Source organism: Myxocyprinus asiaticus, chromosome 23, assembly GCF_019703515.2.
Source record: "Myxocyprinus asiaticus isolate MX2 ecotype Aquarium Trade chromosome 23, UBuf_Myxa_2, whole genome shotgun sequence".
Taxonomy (NCBI): domain Eukaryota; kingdom Metazoa; phylum Chordata; class Actinopteri; order Cypriniformes; family Catostomidae; genus Myxocyprinus; species Myxocyprinus asiaticus.
The window spans coordinates 36,763,329-36,779,387 of record NC_059366.1 but is presented as its reverse complement, the minus strand read 5'-3'; positions in this window follow the sequence as shown (position 1 = coordinate 36,779,387).

The window sequence follows — 16,059 nt, the reverse complement described above, 5'->3', positions numbered from 1 at the left end:
AGGATTTTTTGATGAGAATTCTTTTTTTTTTTACATTTTAATGACTATACATTGTGATCAGTTGAATGCGACTTGGTGAATAAAAGTACCAATTTCTTTCCATAAGAGCAAAATCTGTACATTATTCCAAACTTTTGGCCACCAGTGTGTGTGTGTATATATATATATACAAGGTTGGGGAGTAACGGGATTACGTATTTAAAATACAAAATATAAGTAACTGTATTCCACTACAGTTACAATTTAAATCACTGGTAATTAGAATACAGTTACATTCAAAAAGTGTTTTGATTACTGAAGAGATTACTTTGCATTTTATTGTCATTTATTTCATAAAATATTTAGTCCTTTCAGATGGAAAACATTTATACATATGAATGATACGATCCAAAGTGCATTTAAACAGCGGTGAAACACTTTCTTATGATGTGTTACATTCATACGAGCAGACAGAGAAGTACGTTTGAAGTAAGTTTGGAGCAGAAGAAATAGAAATAAACCTTGTGTAAATTGTCAGCTTTACGCTAAGCTAAAATGCTATTTCTAGCCATTTTACATGCACATGTTACCAGGCACGATCGTATCTTTTTATCAAGAAAATTCATGTTGGATCATAATTTCTTTTTTTCTAGTAAGATCTTTGATATTAGGGCAAAAATCTTATTCTTGATAATAATTATTGTATTGTTTTCCTGTAAAAATATCTAAAAATCCTTCAAACAAGATCAGTTAGATTTATCTTTTTTTAGAAACAACACTGCATAAGATATTTAGGTTTTTCAGAGAATGTATTTTTAACGTGTGTATTTTGTCTTACTGTACTGCCAGAGTTTTTATTGTCAAAACAAGTGAAAAAATCTACCAGTGCTGAAGAAGTAATCCAAAGTATTTAGAATACATTACTGACCTTGAGTAATCAAACGGAATACGTTACAAATTACATTTTACAGCATGTATTCTGAAATCTGTAGTGGAATACATTTCAAAAGTAACCCTCCCAACCCTGTATATATATAGGTAGGGGTATGTACAGTTATTGAATTAAATATGAGTGAATTTACATATGTACATTATATTTATACATTATTGCACTATGGGTGTCCTGAAGGCAGTTTAATTGTTCATGTGGTAAATGGCCTGAGGGTAAAAACCATAATGTTCTTATGCCTGGTTGTCCTGGCGCTGAGTGCTCTGTAGTGCCGGCCATAGAGCAACAGTTCAAAAAGTGAGTGGGCAGGGTGTGTGGGGTCCAGAGTGTTTCTACCTGCATGTTTCCTCACTCTGGAGACGTACAGGTCTTGGAAGGTGGGCAGGGGGGCACCAGTAATCCTCTCAGCAGTCCCGACTGTCCGTTGTAGTTTCCTTCTGTCTGATTTGGTTGCTGAACCAAACCAGACAGTTATAGATGTACACAGGACAGACTCAATGACGGCCGAGTAGAATGACGGTCAGCAGCTCCTGTGGCAAGTTGACCTTCCTCAGCTGGCAAAGGAAGTACAACCTCAGCTGAGTCATCTTCACAATGAAGAAGGATGGAAAATATTGCGATACCAAAAACGGTACTATATTATCTTGTTCATTTCGGTACCATTTTACAGTATGTTGACATTAGCAAAGTCTGATGAGATGTGAAATTTTGGAGATGAAATCATTGACAATTAAAAAAATAAAATAATAATAAATGGACAAGTGTGATTATTAAAAAGCAGAAGGGTGTCATTTAAATAAATAATGTACAGTCCCATTCGCTGCATGATACTGAATGAAGGAGAAGTGCCAGAGAGAGAGAGAGAGAGAGAGAGAGAGAGAGACAGACGCACGCATGCGCACACACAAACGCAGCACAAAAGAAATGTATATCTCTGAAGAACTTGATAACTGGCGTCCAATTAGTTTACTGAACAATGATTATAAAGTATTTGCCCTGATATTCGCTAAAAGACTCAAAGCTGTACTAGATTCACTTATCGAAGAAACACAATCTGGCTTCATGAGGAATAGGCATATTACAAACAACATAAGATTATTTTTAGATATTTTGGATTATCCTGAATTTAATGTAGATAATGGGTTTATTCTTTTTTTTGATTTCTGTAAGGCCTTTGACTCTGTAGAGCATCAGTTTATTTTTGAGTCACTTATAAAATTTGGTTTTGGAAATTTCTTCACTAGGGCAATTAAAACTCTTTATAAGAACAGCAACAGTTCAATTAAATTGTTGTTTGGCACATCTAGTAGGTTTAATTTGTCTAGAGGGATTAGGCAGGGTTGCCCTGTCTCTCCATATGTATTTTTGATAATAAGTCAACTCCTTGCGAATTATATTAAAGCCAGTACGATTAAAGGTATGACTATTATTGATAGAGAACTAGTTATAACACAATTAGCAGATGAATCCACCCTCTTTCTTCAAAATGATAACCAAATACCCATCGCAATTAAAGTAATAGAAGAGTTTTCTAAAGCATCTGGTGTTTATTTGAATGTAAAGAAGTGTGAACTTATGGCGGTCAAAGAATGTTCAGTGGCATCTTATTGTAACTTTCCAGTCAAAACAGAAGTCAAATACCTGGGAATTACAATAAATAAGAATCAACAGAATAGAAGTTCATTAAATTTTAATCTTATTATCCAAAAAACTCAGTGGAAGTTTAATCAATGGCTTTTAAGAGACTTGTCATTAAGAGGGAGAGTTTTGATTTCCAAAGCAGAAGGTATATATCGATTAACTTATACAGCTATGGCTCTTCAGGTTGATTATAAAATATCAAAGGAGATTGATAAGATGCTCTTTGATTTTGTTTGGAAAAACAGGATACATTATATAAGAAAAACGATCTTAATGAACTCATATGAAAATGGTGGTCTCAATTTCCTGAACTTCGCTACATTAAACAATACATTTAAAATCAACTGGATTAGACAGCTTAAGTATCCAGTATCTTTTTGGAATATTATTCCCCTCCATATTTTATCTAGTCTTGGTGGTATAAATTTCTTCCTTGTTTGCAATCTTGATATTAACAAAATACCTGTGAAACTTTCTGCATTTCATCGTCAAGCCTTTCTAGCATGGAGTTTTTTTTTACAAACAACTTTTCACCTCACCAATACTTTATCTGGAATAGAAGGACATTCTATTTTTTAAAAAAAGACTATTTTCTTTGAAAATTGGTTTAGAAATGATATTGTTTTGGTGGACCAATTATTTAATTCAGATGGCCTTCTTTTTACTTATAAGGAATTCATGGCAAAATATAATATTCCCATACCACCAAGGGAATTTGCAACTGTCTTTGGTGCAATTTCTTCTAAAATATGTATGTTGTTTAAACAGCAAAAAAGATTAGATTACCAGCATCTCCCACCCCTCTCACCAAATCATTCCCTTGTAGGTAAAATATGTTTCTCCTGTCATTGTAATAATTATAATAGATCAATAAGAGCTCTTTTCCAGAAGGATGTTGTTTCGAGACCAAATGTAATTGCATATTGGAGTCAGTTTGTGAGTGATGTTGACTGGAAAAAAGTCTGGCTTCTGCCCAGTCGCTATCTCTTAACAAACAAGGTTAAAAAAGTATCTTTTAAACTCCTTCACAGAATATACCCTGCTAAACATTATTTAACCAAGTTTAAAAAAGATATAGATGAAAGTTGTAGCTTTTGCAAGCAGAAGCCAGAGACAGCTGTTCATTTATTTTGGCACTGCCCTTATGTGTCTTTTTTTTTTTTTTTTTTTGGCAAAATGTACTTGATTTTATTGTGGGAAATGTTGATGAAAATTTTACATTACAGTGGAAAGATGTTCTTTAAGGTATTATTGTAAACTCCAAAGATAAACAAACCTGCACTTATTTTATTAAATTTTTTTATTTTAATGGCTAAATTTCACATTCATAAATGTACATTTTCAGGGAAAAAACATGTTTTATAGTATTTAAAAATGAAGTGAAGCATTATATTGAGTCAATATTGCCCTCGAAGAAACAAAAAACTATTCGAATTTTACAAGCATGTACACTCTTTAATTGTTTATACCTCCCCTAGCATTTGAAATGTTGTATTGTATTTGTATTGTTTGTTATATATATATATATATATATATATATATATATATATATATATATATATATATATATATATATATATATATTTTTTTTTTTTTTTTTTTTTTTTAATTAAAAAAAATAAATAAATAAAATATCTCTGAAGAACAAAAATTGCTTATCCCAATCATTGGGCATTTTCAAAACACTGAGATTCCTTATTTTCATTGGATAGTTTAGAAACGCCCATCCCGGTTTGAAAATGCCCACAGATTTGAAAACACCCATTACTTTTCTACAGAGACCTATACTTCACACACACTACTGGTGCTTGATTTTCATGCAGTGTGTTTAGTGTATAAAAGGTTGTGAACACTCAAATCTCCATCCTGCAACTCCGAGATTTTTGCTCGCGAGTCGCGATGGGAGTTTACAGCATTAATGGGAAGTTTGATGTAATTAACCCATCAAAAAAGGAAGAAGTCAAACGTCTGTCAAAATAAAAGTCCCGCTAAGCTGAAAGCTCTGTTAAAATTGAAGACAAAAAAAATAAAATCATTTATAAAGTATTATTTTTTAATTTATTGTATTAATTATTCATTTAATAATTTATACAAATTGAATATTCAAAAATTAGCAATAATACAATAGCAATAATAACAGTAGTATAATATTAAACGGTTATATTATGATTATTATGGTTATTATCATCTATAAGCAATATCACAAAAGTGTACTGAATATCAGCATATTGTGATTCAGCCATAGTGTGCCTGAGGTAATCTTATTTTATTTTTCATTAATGTTTTCAGCAATACTGTAAAGCTCTGTTGTGCAGCACTTTATTTTACCAAAAATGACATTTGTTATGTTTTGTTGTACATTAATTAGTTTCTTAAAAATTTATTATTATATTTTCATTTGATTAAAGCTGCATGTATTGATCAAAAGATTTAATTAAAACATTTAACATGGAATCCAGAAAAAGTTAAACGGAAAACCCAGAATCTGTAAGACTTTATGCAGTTCTTTTAATCAAGTCATTTTCTTTGTAATTTCATCCAAAATCTGAGGTTTTTATTTGTTGCCTAATTATCAATTTAGTATCGATACCGAGGTATAAGGGCTGGTATCGTACCAAAGCCAAAATTTTGGTATCAGAGCAACCCTAATTCAGTAGTCGAATGTACCACTGCAAAGCAACACTGCACACAATGGGCATAAAATGTGCTGACTGCCCCATTTGCCAGGAATCCCTTCATAAAATGCAATGACAATCCCATCGTACTGTAAAATATTATGAAAATACCATCCAAGACAACAGATAAGCTTTCATACTGCACATTTTATTTATTTAAAAAAAGGCTGATGTCAAAGACTTTTACACTGCAAAAATATTTTTCATATTCACTAGCATATCTTTGTTTTTCATCCAAGAAAAAAATCTAACTTTTAAGGATCTACAAAATTATCATAAAAACGATTAAAAAAATTACCTGAGAAGCTAAATTGCATAAATTAGTTTAGGTTTATGCTTAATATACTCAAAGATAATTTTGTAATGGTGTAGGAATAAGACATATATATATATATATATATATATATATATATATATATATATATATATATATATATATATATATATATATATATATATGTATACACACACACTACCGGTCAAAAGTTTTGAAACACTTGACTGAAATGTTTCTCATGATCTTTAAATCATTAAAACTTTTTTAGTCACAACATAATTCCCATAGTTCCATTTATGTTATTCCATAGTTTTGATGACTTTACTATTATTCTAAAATGTGAAAAATAAAATTATAATAAAGAATGAGTAAGTGTTTCAAAACTTTTGACTGGTAGTGTATATATAGGCAATTGATATGGGCAAATAATAAAATATATCCTAGATTTTGATCTGTTTCTCACTAACACCTATCATACTACTTGAGAAGACATGGATTTAACCACTGGAGTCATATGGATTACTTTTATGCTGCTTTTATGTCCTTTTTGGAGCTTCTAAGTTCTGACCACCATTCGCTTGCGGTGTATGGACATACAGAGCTGAGATATTCTTCTAAGAAACTTTGTTTGTGTTCAGCAGAAGAAAGAAAATCATACACATCTGGAATGGCACGCGGGTGTGTAAATGATGAGAACATTTTTATTTTTGCGTGAACTATCCTTTTAAATCTCTGTTCTGGAAATGTTCTGGGAGCCAAAGATTTTTGACATTTTGCTTCCAAGGAAACAGTAGCAGGTTTCGTTCGAAGCGGCGTGGCTGTGTCGGTGTAGTGAGCGAAATCTGAGTGGCGACAGGTGGTAGAGAGTTTAGAAAGCGGAGTTAGATTTGGCAGATTAGCAACAACTGTACCGTGAATGTAACTATCATGGGTGATGCTACGGACGGAGATAGCGAAAGTATGTCATGGCAGGATGTAACTAGAAAGAGGAAAGATAGGAATGATAGTTCTGGAAGTTCAACCTCCAGTTTGGAGGTGGGTGACATGGCCAAAAAGTGAAGGCTACAAAGACAAGTGTGAGGATAGAGGATGAAAAAAAATTGAATGGAAAGTGATGATAACATTTAAAAAAGAAGGAGGGCATTTTCACCCACTTAAACTGATGAAAACAATTGAGAAAGAAATGGGCAAAATCAGGTTCGCTAAATATTTAAGTAACAGGAGGCTTTTGATTTTTGCTAAAGATCAACTGCAAAGAGATACGTTTTTCAGAGCGAAAACACTGAATGGAGAAAGGATCAGTGCTCATATCCCAGGGTATGCAGCAAAGCTTAGAGGTGTCATTTATGATGTACCTTTGGCAATGAAGATGGATGAGATAATCCAGGAAGCAAAAGGCGGAAAGGTAGTAACTACAAACGCAAAGAAATGGTGTGAAAACTGATAGCTTGTCAGTAGTCCTTGAGTTTGAGAATGTTATGCCCAAAAGAGTAAGAATGGGATATTTGAATTATGATGTCAGAGAATTTATCCCAGCACCACTACGATATTTCAAGTGTCAAAGAATGGGACACACTGCAGGACAATGTAAAGGAAAGCAAATATGTGCAAGATGTGGAGGTGAACATGAATATGGAAAATGTGGTCAAGAAGCAAAAATCAGATGCTGCAACTGTGGCGGTGAACACAGTGCTGCTTTTGGATGATGTCCTTTTCAAAGGCAAGCTAGAGAGGTGCAGAAATATAAAATAACACACCAGGTATCTTATGCCAATGCAGTTTAAAAAGTGAAGGAAAATGAGCTAGCCAAATCCAGTGCTACATTTATGGTAAATAGTGCAAGAGAGTCTGAGAATAGACAACATATATAGGTTCTGCCTCTCACACCAAACCAGAGACAAACAGAAACAAATCCATATATACAGAAGATTAATGAGGATACACTGATTGTGGATAAAATCAGCTTTGTTACTTTCATATGTAAGACTGAGAATGTGGCAATACAACAAAAGAAAAAAGTGATAGAATCAAGACAATTGTAGAGGCAGCTATAGAGATACTAGGGATTAAAGAAGTTACAACTGAACTGATTCATGAGATGTTGAACCCTTCTAATTATGATGGACTGTCTCAAGGCAATTAGCTTCCTCATGGGTTTCCATATCCTCCAATGGAATGCAAGAAGATTAATTGTTAATGGACAAGAGTTCAAGAAGGTTGTAGCTGATATGAAAGTTATACCTGATGTTATTTGTTTACAAGAAACATGGTTAAGACCACACTTGGAATTGTAATACCAGGTTACAGCTCTATTAGATGTGACAGAATTGGAAAATAAGGTGGAGGATGTGTAACATTTATTAAGGATACTCTAGCATATAGAAGAGTAAATGTCCCAAATGAGTATGAATGTATAGTAATAGAAATATGTAGTCTCAGAGGAGATATCAAATTAGTCAGTTTCTACAATTCTTGCAAGAAGCTGTCAATGCAAATTTTTCATGTGATCTCAGAAAGTGTTGACAGAAGAGAAATATGGTGTTGAGACTTTAATGCTCATAATACTCTATGGGGAAGTGATCATACAGACACAAATGGAGAAATAGTTGAAGAACTAATCGAGGAGAGATCACTTGTTTGTCTTAATGATGGAAGAGGTACCAGAGTGAATGTTACAAGAAATACAGTTTCATGTTTAGATCTTACTTTAGTCTCTGGAAATATCAGTAATTTATGTGAATGGAATGTAAAGAATGATACTAACATAGGGGGTGATCACTTTCCGATATTATGCTCTATGAATTTTGATATGTATGTACAGGACAAATATGTAATAGAAAGATGGTGTTTTGCTAAAGCTGAATGGGAAAAATTTAAAGAATATTGTATTGAAACCACTGAAAGAATATCGATGGAGGGTGGTTGATAGCTGTGCAGTAGCAATGACGTCCATGATTGTCAGTGCTGCATCAACATGTATTCCTAAGAGCACAATGAAGGGGAAAAAGAAAATGGCTCCATGGTGGAACAATAAATGTAAAAATGCTATAAAAGAAAGAAATCATGCATTAAATCATTTGAGTCAACATAATCTGATTGATTATCAAAGGAAGAAAGCAAGGGCAAGGAAAATAATTAAGTCATCCAAGAAGAATGCATGGAGGCAATTCTGCTCCTCCATTGGCAGAGAAATACAATTGGGTGACATTTGGTTAACAGTGGCGGGCCGTGCATTAAAAGTATAGGACTTCAGCGTGATTCATGCCATTAAGAAAACACAGTTTCACAATGAATAAGACACCCTATGCCTTTGAGCATCATACATTATGTTGCTGCTAACTAGTAATACCAATTGACATTTTAAAAACACGTCCACGCACGAAAGCCAGAACTTGAAACGACACTTAATGCTCAAGCAAGTCTAATTTAAACTGCAGCATGACTGTTTTGTGAAATTAATGTCTCCCGAACAGACATATCAATCTACAGATGAGGTCTATAATACCTGGAAAAATCTATCTAACAATATTTGCGATTTAAATGTTGCTTGCAATAAATTTCGTTTCATCAGGGTACACGGATATGCTGCGTTCCATTCAAGTTGGATGAGGGATATTCCTACTTGATATCTCCGACCATAAATACATTACATTCCCCGATATTCGGAAGATGACGTTTAAGGAAACAAAACTGCAACGCTCCCGTTAGCTTAGCAGGGGTTTGACTCTCATTAGAGTTGTCTCCTAGAAACCCAACTGATAAACAATGCTGCAGTGCTAGCATTTGTGCTTCAGGTGTACGATTATCAAAAGAGATTATAATGTTTTATAGCATTTGTTAAACAAGCTTTAATATCAAGTATTGTGTAAATGAACTCATTTATCGATATTACTTAATAAAGTGAATGTTTATCACTTACTTTGTATATCTCCCTGAGTGTCGACATGTTTGTGTGACATCATGCCCCTGCATCTCGGTGAAATCAGAGTTGAGAATTTCTGCACAAGCCTACAAGTTGTAATTCTGATTTAAAGATGCATTCCATTGCACTTTTCATAGCAGGAAGTTGTAAAATCTGACTTTCCGAGTTGAATGGAACGCAGCACTTCTTTTCAAAACTTGATCCGACACTGAATGCTCAAGCAGCCTAATTTACACTTAGAAAACTCCTGATGTTGCTATAACAATCAAAAAGCACTTACCAATTTACTTGAAGTGAAAATCAGTCCTCCTTTCCTGATTAATAAATTAAGCAATCACATGGTCATGCAGAACATCTCATGTTTTTAAATCCATAAGGATCTCTTTCTCAATGGCGATAGTGGCAGTAATGACAGTCAACTCATCAGCAAGATCTCACGCTCGCTTTCAAATTACGTCACTTAAAGCATGATTGCATCACTCAAGGCCAGCTAGAAGGCCTCGACCAGGACATATCCTCTCTGATTTTTGCAAGAAGATTAAAGAAAGGTCTGGAAGAAATTACTGATGAAGAACAATCAGGGTTTATGACTGGGAGACATATCAGTAATAATATTAGGTTCATTTTAGATATGATTGATTACAATTGTTACATACAAAATGATTCATTCATTTTATTTATAGACTTTTACAAAGCCTTTGATACCGTGGGTCATGAGTTTCTGTTTAGATGTATTGAATATTTTGGTTTTGGAGAATACCTCCAAAAAGCTATTAAAACTATTTACAATGGATGTAATAGTTCAGTCAAATTAACAACAGGTACAACTAGTAGATTTGAGATTAATCGAGGTATACAGCAGGGTAGCCCATTATCTCCATTCTTGTTTTTATTAGTTACTCAAATTATGGCCCTACACATAAAAGAGCAGAATTCGAAGGTATTAGCGTATTAGGAAAAGTGTTTAAATTGTGCCAACTGGCAGACGATACTACTATTTTTCTTAAAAATGACTTAGAAGTAATAAAGGTGGTTAATTGTATTAAAGAGTTTTCTTCAGTATCAGGTCTAAAAATGAATATTAATAAATCTGTACTGTTTTCACTTAAAACATGTGATTTAACAGAATTAAATGGTATTCCCATTAAGCATAAAGTTACATATTTAGGAGTTATCATAGATAAAGATGAGAATGAACGCAGTATGCTTAACTTCCGACCTATAATTAACAAAATTAAAAGGAGATTTAATGTATGGCTTCAAAGAGATTTATCCCTGAATGGAAGGGTCTTACTGTCTAAAGCAGAAGGGATATCAAGATCTGTTTATGTGTCTTTAGCCTTAGATATGCCATCTAGTGTATACAAGGAATTAGACAAAATGTTATTTAATTTTCTATGGAGAAACAGACAACATTATTTGATAAAGGACATTTTATGTAAGCAAAAGAGTAAATGTGGGTTATCTGTGCTTACCTTTGAAACCTTGAATAATACATTTAAGGTTAATTGGTTAATTAAATTCATGAAAGAAAAGGACAGCATGTGGGACACATTTCCAAAGTATGTGTTTGATATGTTGGGTGGCATAGATCTTTTGTTGAGATGTGATTATAAAATTGATAAACTACCTGTGAAATTAGCTAAGTTTCACAAACAAGCTTTATTAGCTTGGATGCTGGTGTTTAAGCACAATTTTCCCCCAAATAAATATATTATTTGGAATAATAGAAGTATTCAATATAAAAATAGATCTCTCTTCTATAAAAGTTGGTATGAAAATAATATTGTGTTAGTTAGACAACTTTTAAATTCAAATGGTAATTTGTTAACTTATAGTGAATTCTTGGATAAATTTGGGTTTTCAGTTACACCAAAAGAGTATGCTATTGTGTTTGACGCCATACCTCAGCAGGTTACACATTTTGTAAGAGCTTGTGGAAGTGATATTTCTGAGACAATATATGTTAAAGACAGCATGTTTATAGGAGATATTGATATCCTTAAACACCACTGTACTAATAAACATATTAGAAATATTATAATAGATGAAACGGCTACTCATAAAAGTTCATTGTGGAACAATGTATTTAGAAACTGGACTAAAGCTTGGAATATTTGTGAACAATATTGTATAAATAATAAAGTAAAAGAGGTTACATTCAAAGTTTTACATGGTATATATCCAGCTAAAGGTGTATTAGAGTGATTTCATTTGGATATTGATTATTCCTGTGATTTTTGTTCAATAGAAAAATAATCTATTGTCCATCTTTTTTGTAATTGTGTATACTCTAAGATTTTTTGGGTGGATATGGAACATTTTATCAGAAGGAAAACCAAAATGATATTCAAGCTTAATAATTTTGATACATATATATTATTCCAATGAAAATAATAATAATCATTTTATTTTTCTTGTACAACTTTTTATTATTTTGGGGAAGCTCCACATACATAAGAAGAAATGGTCAGGGTCCAAGCCAAATTGCATTCATTTTCTCCAGGAGATCAAGAACTACAGCACCTGTTTGGAGAATATTGTCAACAAAAAAGCAAAAAAGACTTGTAGTATTTTTCGTGGCTACTTTTTTGATTAAGGAATTAATGTTCTGTACACTCTGGTATATTTCTGTATATTTCTGTATACTGTTGTATATTATATTCTGTTAATAAAAAGTAAAATAAAAATAAAAAGACCGGGACATATCCTAAAGATCACACCCACCAAGAACAAATAAGTCAATCTGATTGGCTGATGAATCTGACAATCTGTCTTTAGTTGCCCATTCATTTGCACTGTTGAGGGATTCTGTAGAAATTCTGAAGGCCTGAGGGGGTGGAGCTCAGACTCACCCGCTTATTCGGGCATGCCATTTGTGAAACAGTTGTCACACTTTGCTTGTAAGCATCAAGGAATAAATTCTGACTGGATAAACTTTTCACTTTTCTCTATTTGTTTGTAGATTAATTAAGAGTGGAAAGCGATTAAAAATACATAGGCAAAAAGGTGATTGAGATAAAAAAATATTTATTTATTTGGCATGTTAGGCCAGCAGAGAAGGCTTTGCTGGCCCTGAGAATTCGCCATTGTTGGTTAATGATTAAAAAGATGAGTGGGAAAAAAAGAATCTGTTAAAATCCCAGTACTGAGAGATGGAGAATATCTGGCAATTACAAATAAGGAGAAAGCTGATCTACTGGGTAAGAAATTTGCAAGTGTACATAGTGGATGTCATTTAGAAGAAATATATAAACAATGAAAAGATGACATTTTAAGAGCAAATACTGATGTAACAAAGAAAAAGGATAGTGATGGATTGGCACTTGACATGGACTTAACATTACATGAGTTGAATATGGCCTTAGAGGGAAGTGGATATACGGCCCCAGGACAAGACCAACTATGTTATGCTATGTTTAGACAATTACCAGATAAAGTATTGAAAATTATATTAAATCTGTTTAATAAGATATGGAGAAAAGGCGTAATTCCTGGTAGTTGGAAAGGTGCTCTGGCACTATATTTTGGTAAGCCTGGTAAAGACCCAGCCAATGTAGGAAACTACAGGCCTATAGCATTAACATCGCACTTGTGTAAATGGATGGAAAAGATAATTGTTCGTAGACTGTCATATTATTTAGAACAAAGAGAATTGTTAAGCCCATGCCAAAGTGGATTTCGTAAAGGAAGATCTATGGTAGATGCCTTAGTGAAAGTTAGTAATGAAGCAGAAAAAGCAATTAGTATGAAAGAGGTTATGACTATTGTATTTTTTTATATTGAGAAAGCGTATGACTCAATGTGGAGAAAAAGTCTAATGATTAAAATGGGTATTGGAGGAAGGCTATACAACTGGGTTTTAGACTTCCTGTCTAATCGGACATTCCGTGTTAAAGTTGGAGATGCTGTTTCAGAAAATTTTAATATTTTAAATGGTATTCCTAAAGGCAGTGCTATCAGCCCTATCCTGTTTAACATTATTATAAATTATATTTTTATGAATGTTGGTAGAGATATTGGGTCCTCGCTTTATGCAGATGATGGGGCTATATGGAAAAGAGGGAAAAACATTAGACATGTGACTAATAGCATTCAGAGTGCTATATTGAAGGTTGAAAGATGGTCATATGGCTGGGGATTTAAGTTGTCATTTACAAAGTCATGCTACATTCTCTTTACCAGAAAGGGAAGGCCAGATAATGTGCAGCTTAAATTGTATGGTCAAAGTATGGAAAGGGTAACAGAGTTCAAATATTTAGGATTATGGTTTGATGAGAAATGTATATGGAGGAATCATATTAAACAGGTTGGAACAAAATGTAAAAAGGTATTGAATCTCATGAGATCGGTTTCTGGTTATGAATGGGGAGCAGATAAACAATCACTACTGGATATTTATAGGGCCTTAATACGGTCATATAGTGATTATGGATGTATGGAATATGGAGCAGCAGCGAAGAGTGTGATGGGAAAACTTGACAGAATTCAGTTCAGAGCCCTAAGACTCAGTATTGGTGCAGTTAAAACAACTCCTACTAATGCATTACTGGTGAAAGCTGATGAACTACCATTATATTTAAGATGTTCAAAGTTGTCACTGGCATATTGGGTTAAGTTAAAAGGATCTGGAGAGGAACAGCCTGCAACAAAGGTGCTGTGTGATTGTTGGGAATATTCACAACAACGAAAAGGTAAAGGATTTGGTTGGAATATTCATACAATAGCTGAGGAATTTGGTTTAAATAGGTTAGATTATGGACCAAATATTGTATGGTGTAATGTTCCTCCATGGATATTTCCAGTGCCCAAGGTGGACTTGCAACTTGTGGAGCAGAAGAGAGAATGGACTGAAAGGAATGTGGAAAACACTGGATATTTGGTTCAAGATTATGTAAAAAGGAACTATTTTAATTATATGCCAATATTTACTGATGGATCTAAAGACCCAGGGAGTGAACATGTAGGAGCAGAGTATACATACCCGAGTTTATTGTTGTTATATGCAAAAGAATTAATGATAGAGTATCTGTATTTACAGCTGAAGTTGTCATTTGTTCAGACTCTACTGCAGCTCTTAGTAGCTTGAACTCAAAAGAAACAATAAGAGATGATCTATTGTTGGAACTATAATGTTGAGAATATAAAGAGTTGGAACTGATGTACAGTTTTGTTGGGTTCCTGCTCATGTTGGTGTAGAGGGTAATGAGAAAGCAGATGAGATTGCAAAGACAGCATTGAAATTAAATGAGGATGAAATAATGAAAGTTCCCTCTGGAAAAGGTGAGGCCAAATCATTAATTAAAAAGGCAGTGAGGGATTCGTGGCAGAAGAAGTGGGACACAGATACCAAAGGGAGACACTATTATAGCATACAAAAATCAGTTAAGGTGAAGGCATATAAAGGGAAGTGTAGAAGAGAGGAAGTGGTTTTTTCAAGATTAAGATTTGGACATACTGGATTAAAATCAACTCTTTATTTAATGGCAAAGTGCGTATCAGATAAATGTGACATTTGTAATGTTCCTGAAAATGTTGAGCATGTCATTATGTGGTGTAGTAAATATAATTTAGAGAGGAACATCTTACGTGATAAGATATATGAACTAGAACGTGAATGGAATTTGAAAGGGATTTTAGGGATGAGTGAGAAAATGAGGGAATGCTGCAAAGCTCTCTTTCATTTTCTTACAAATACAGGATTAGATTGTAAAATATAGTTGTTGTATTTTATTTTTATTTATTTATTTATTTATTTATTTTACTTTTATGTAACCTGAAATACAGTATGTAAATCCCTGATGTTACACACTCCGGTACAGTAGGTGGCGGTATGCACCTATACACGTTGGTTTGCGATCCACCATTGAACAGAAAGAAGAAGAAGAAGAAGTAGCAGGTTTCGGTTAGGGATGGGCGATACCACTTATTTTCTTTTCGATCCGATACCAAGTACTTTTAGGCCAGTATCGCCGATATCGATACCTATACCGATACCTCTAATAAATTTTATTTTTTACGAATTCTTTGGATAAAATTAGTAATTTAAATTATTACTTAAATTTTGTATATATTTATAGACCTAAGCAGAAAATTGTCAGGCTGCTTTGTTTACCTTTTATAAATTAGTAAGTATAAGCAATATATAAAACCACAAAATTAACCAAAGATATTATTATATGGTTACTATTTCTAAAACCATACTACAGTAATGCTGTAGCAAAACCATGGTTAATTGTATCAAAACCTTGGTTACTGCCAATAAATTAATTTAAATAAACAAATAAAATTAAAAAAAACACGGTTACTACAGTCGTGGTTTCAACAGTCATGGTTAATACAATATTACTACAGTAAATCCATGGGTAGTTTTCGTAAGGGTATCATTTATTAACGAGGATTAAAGATCATTATCAATGTTTTAACACCTCTGAATTTAAATAAGCCCGTACAAATGGTCACACAAGCCCATTATAATACATGTCATGTCTAGGTTTGTCATTACTTTGTGTGAATAACTCCAGATGCTGTTTTTCTGTCATTACCTCAGGAAAGCACTCCTCCCCTTTTTAACGAGCGCTATGACTGAAAGGGTGAGCGCTGTCTGCTGGTGTAT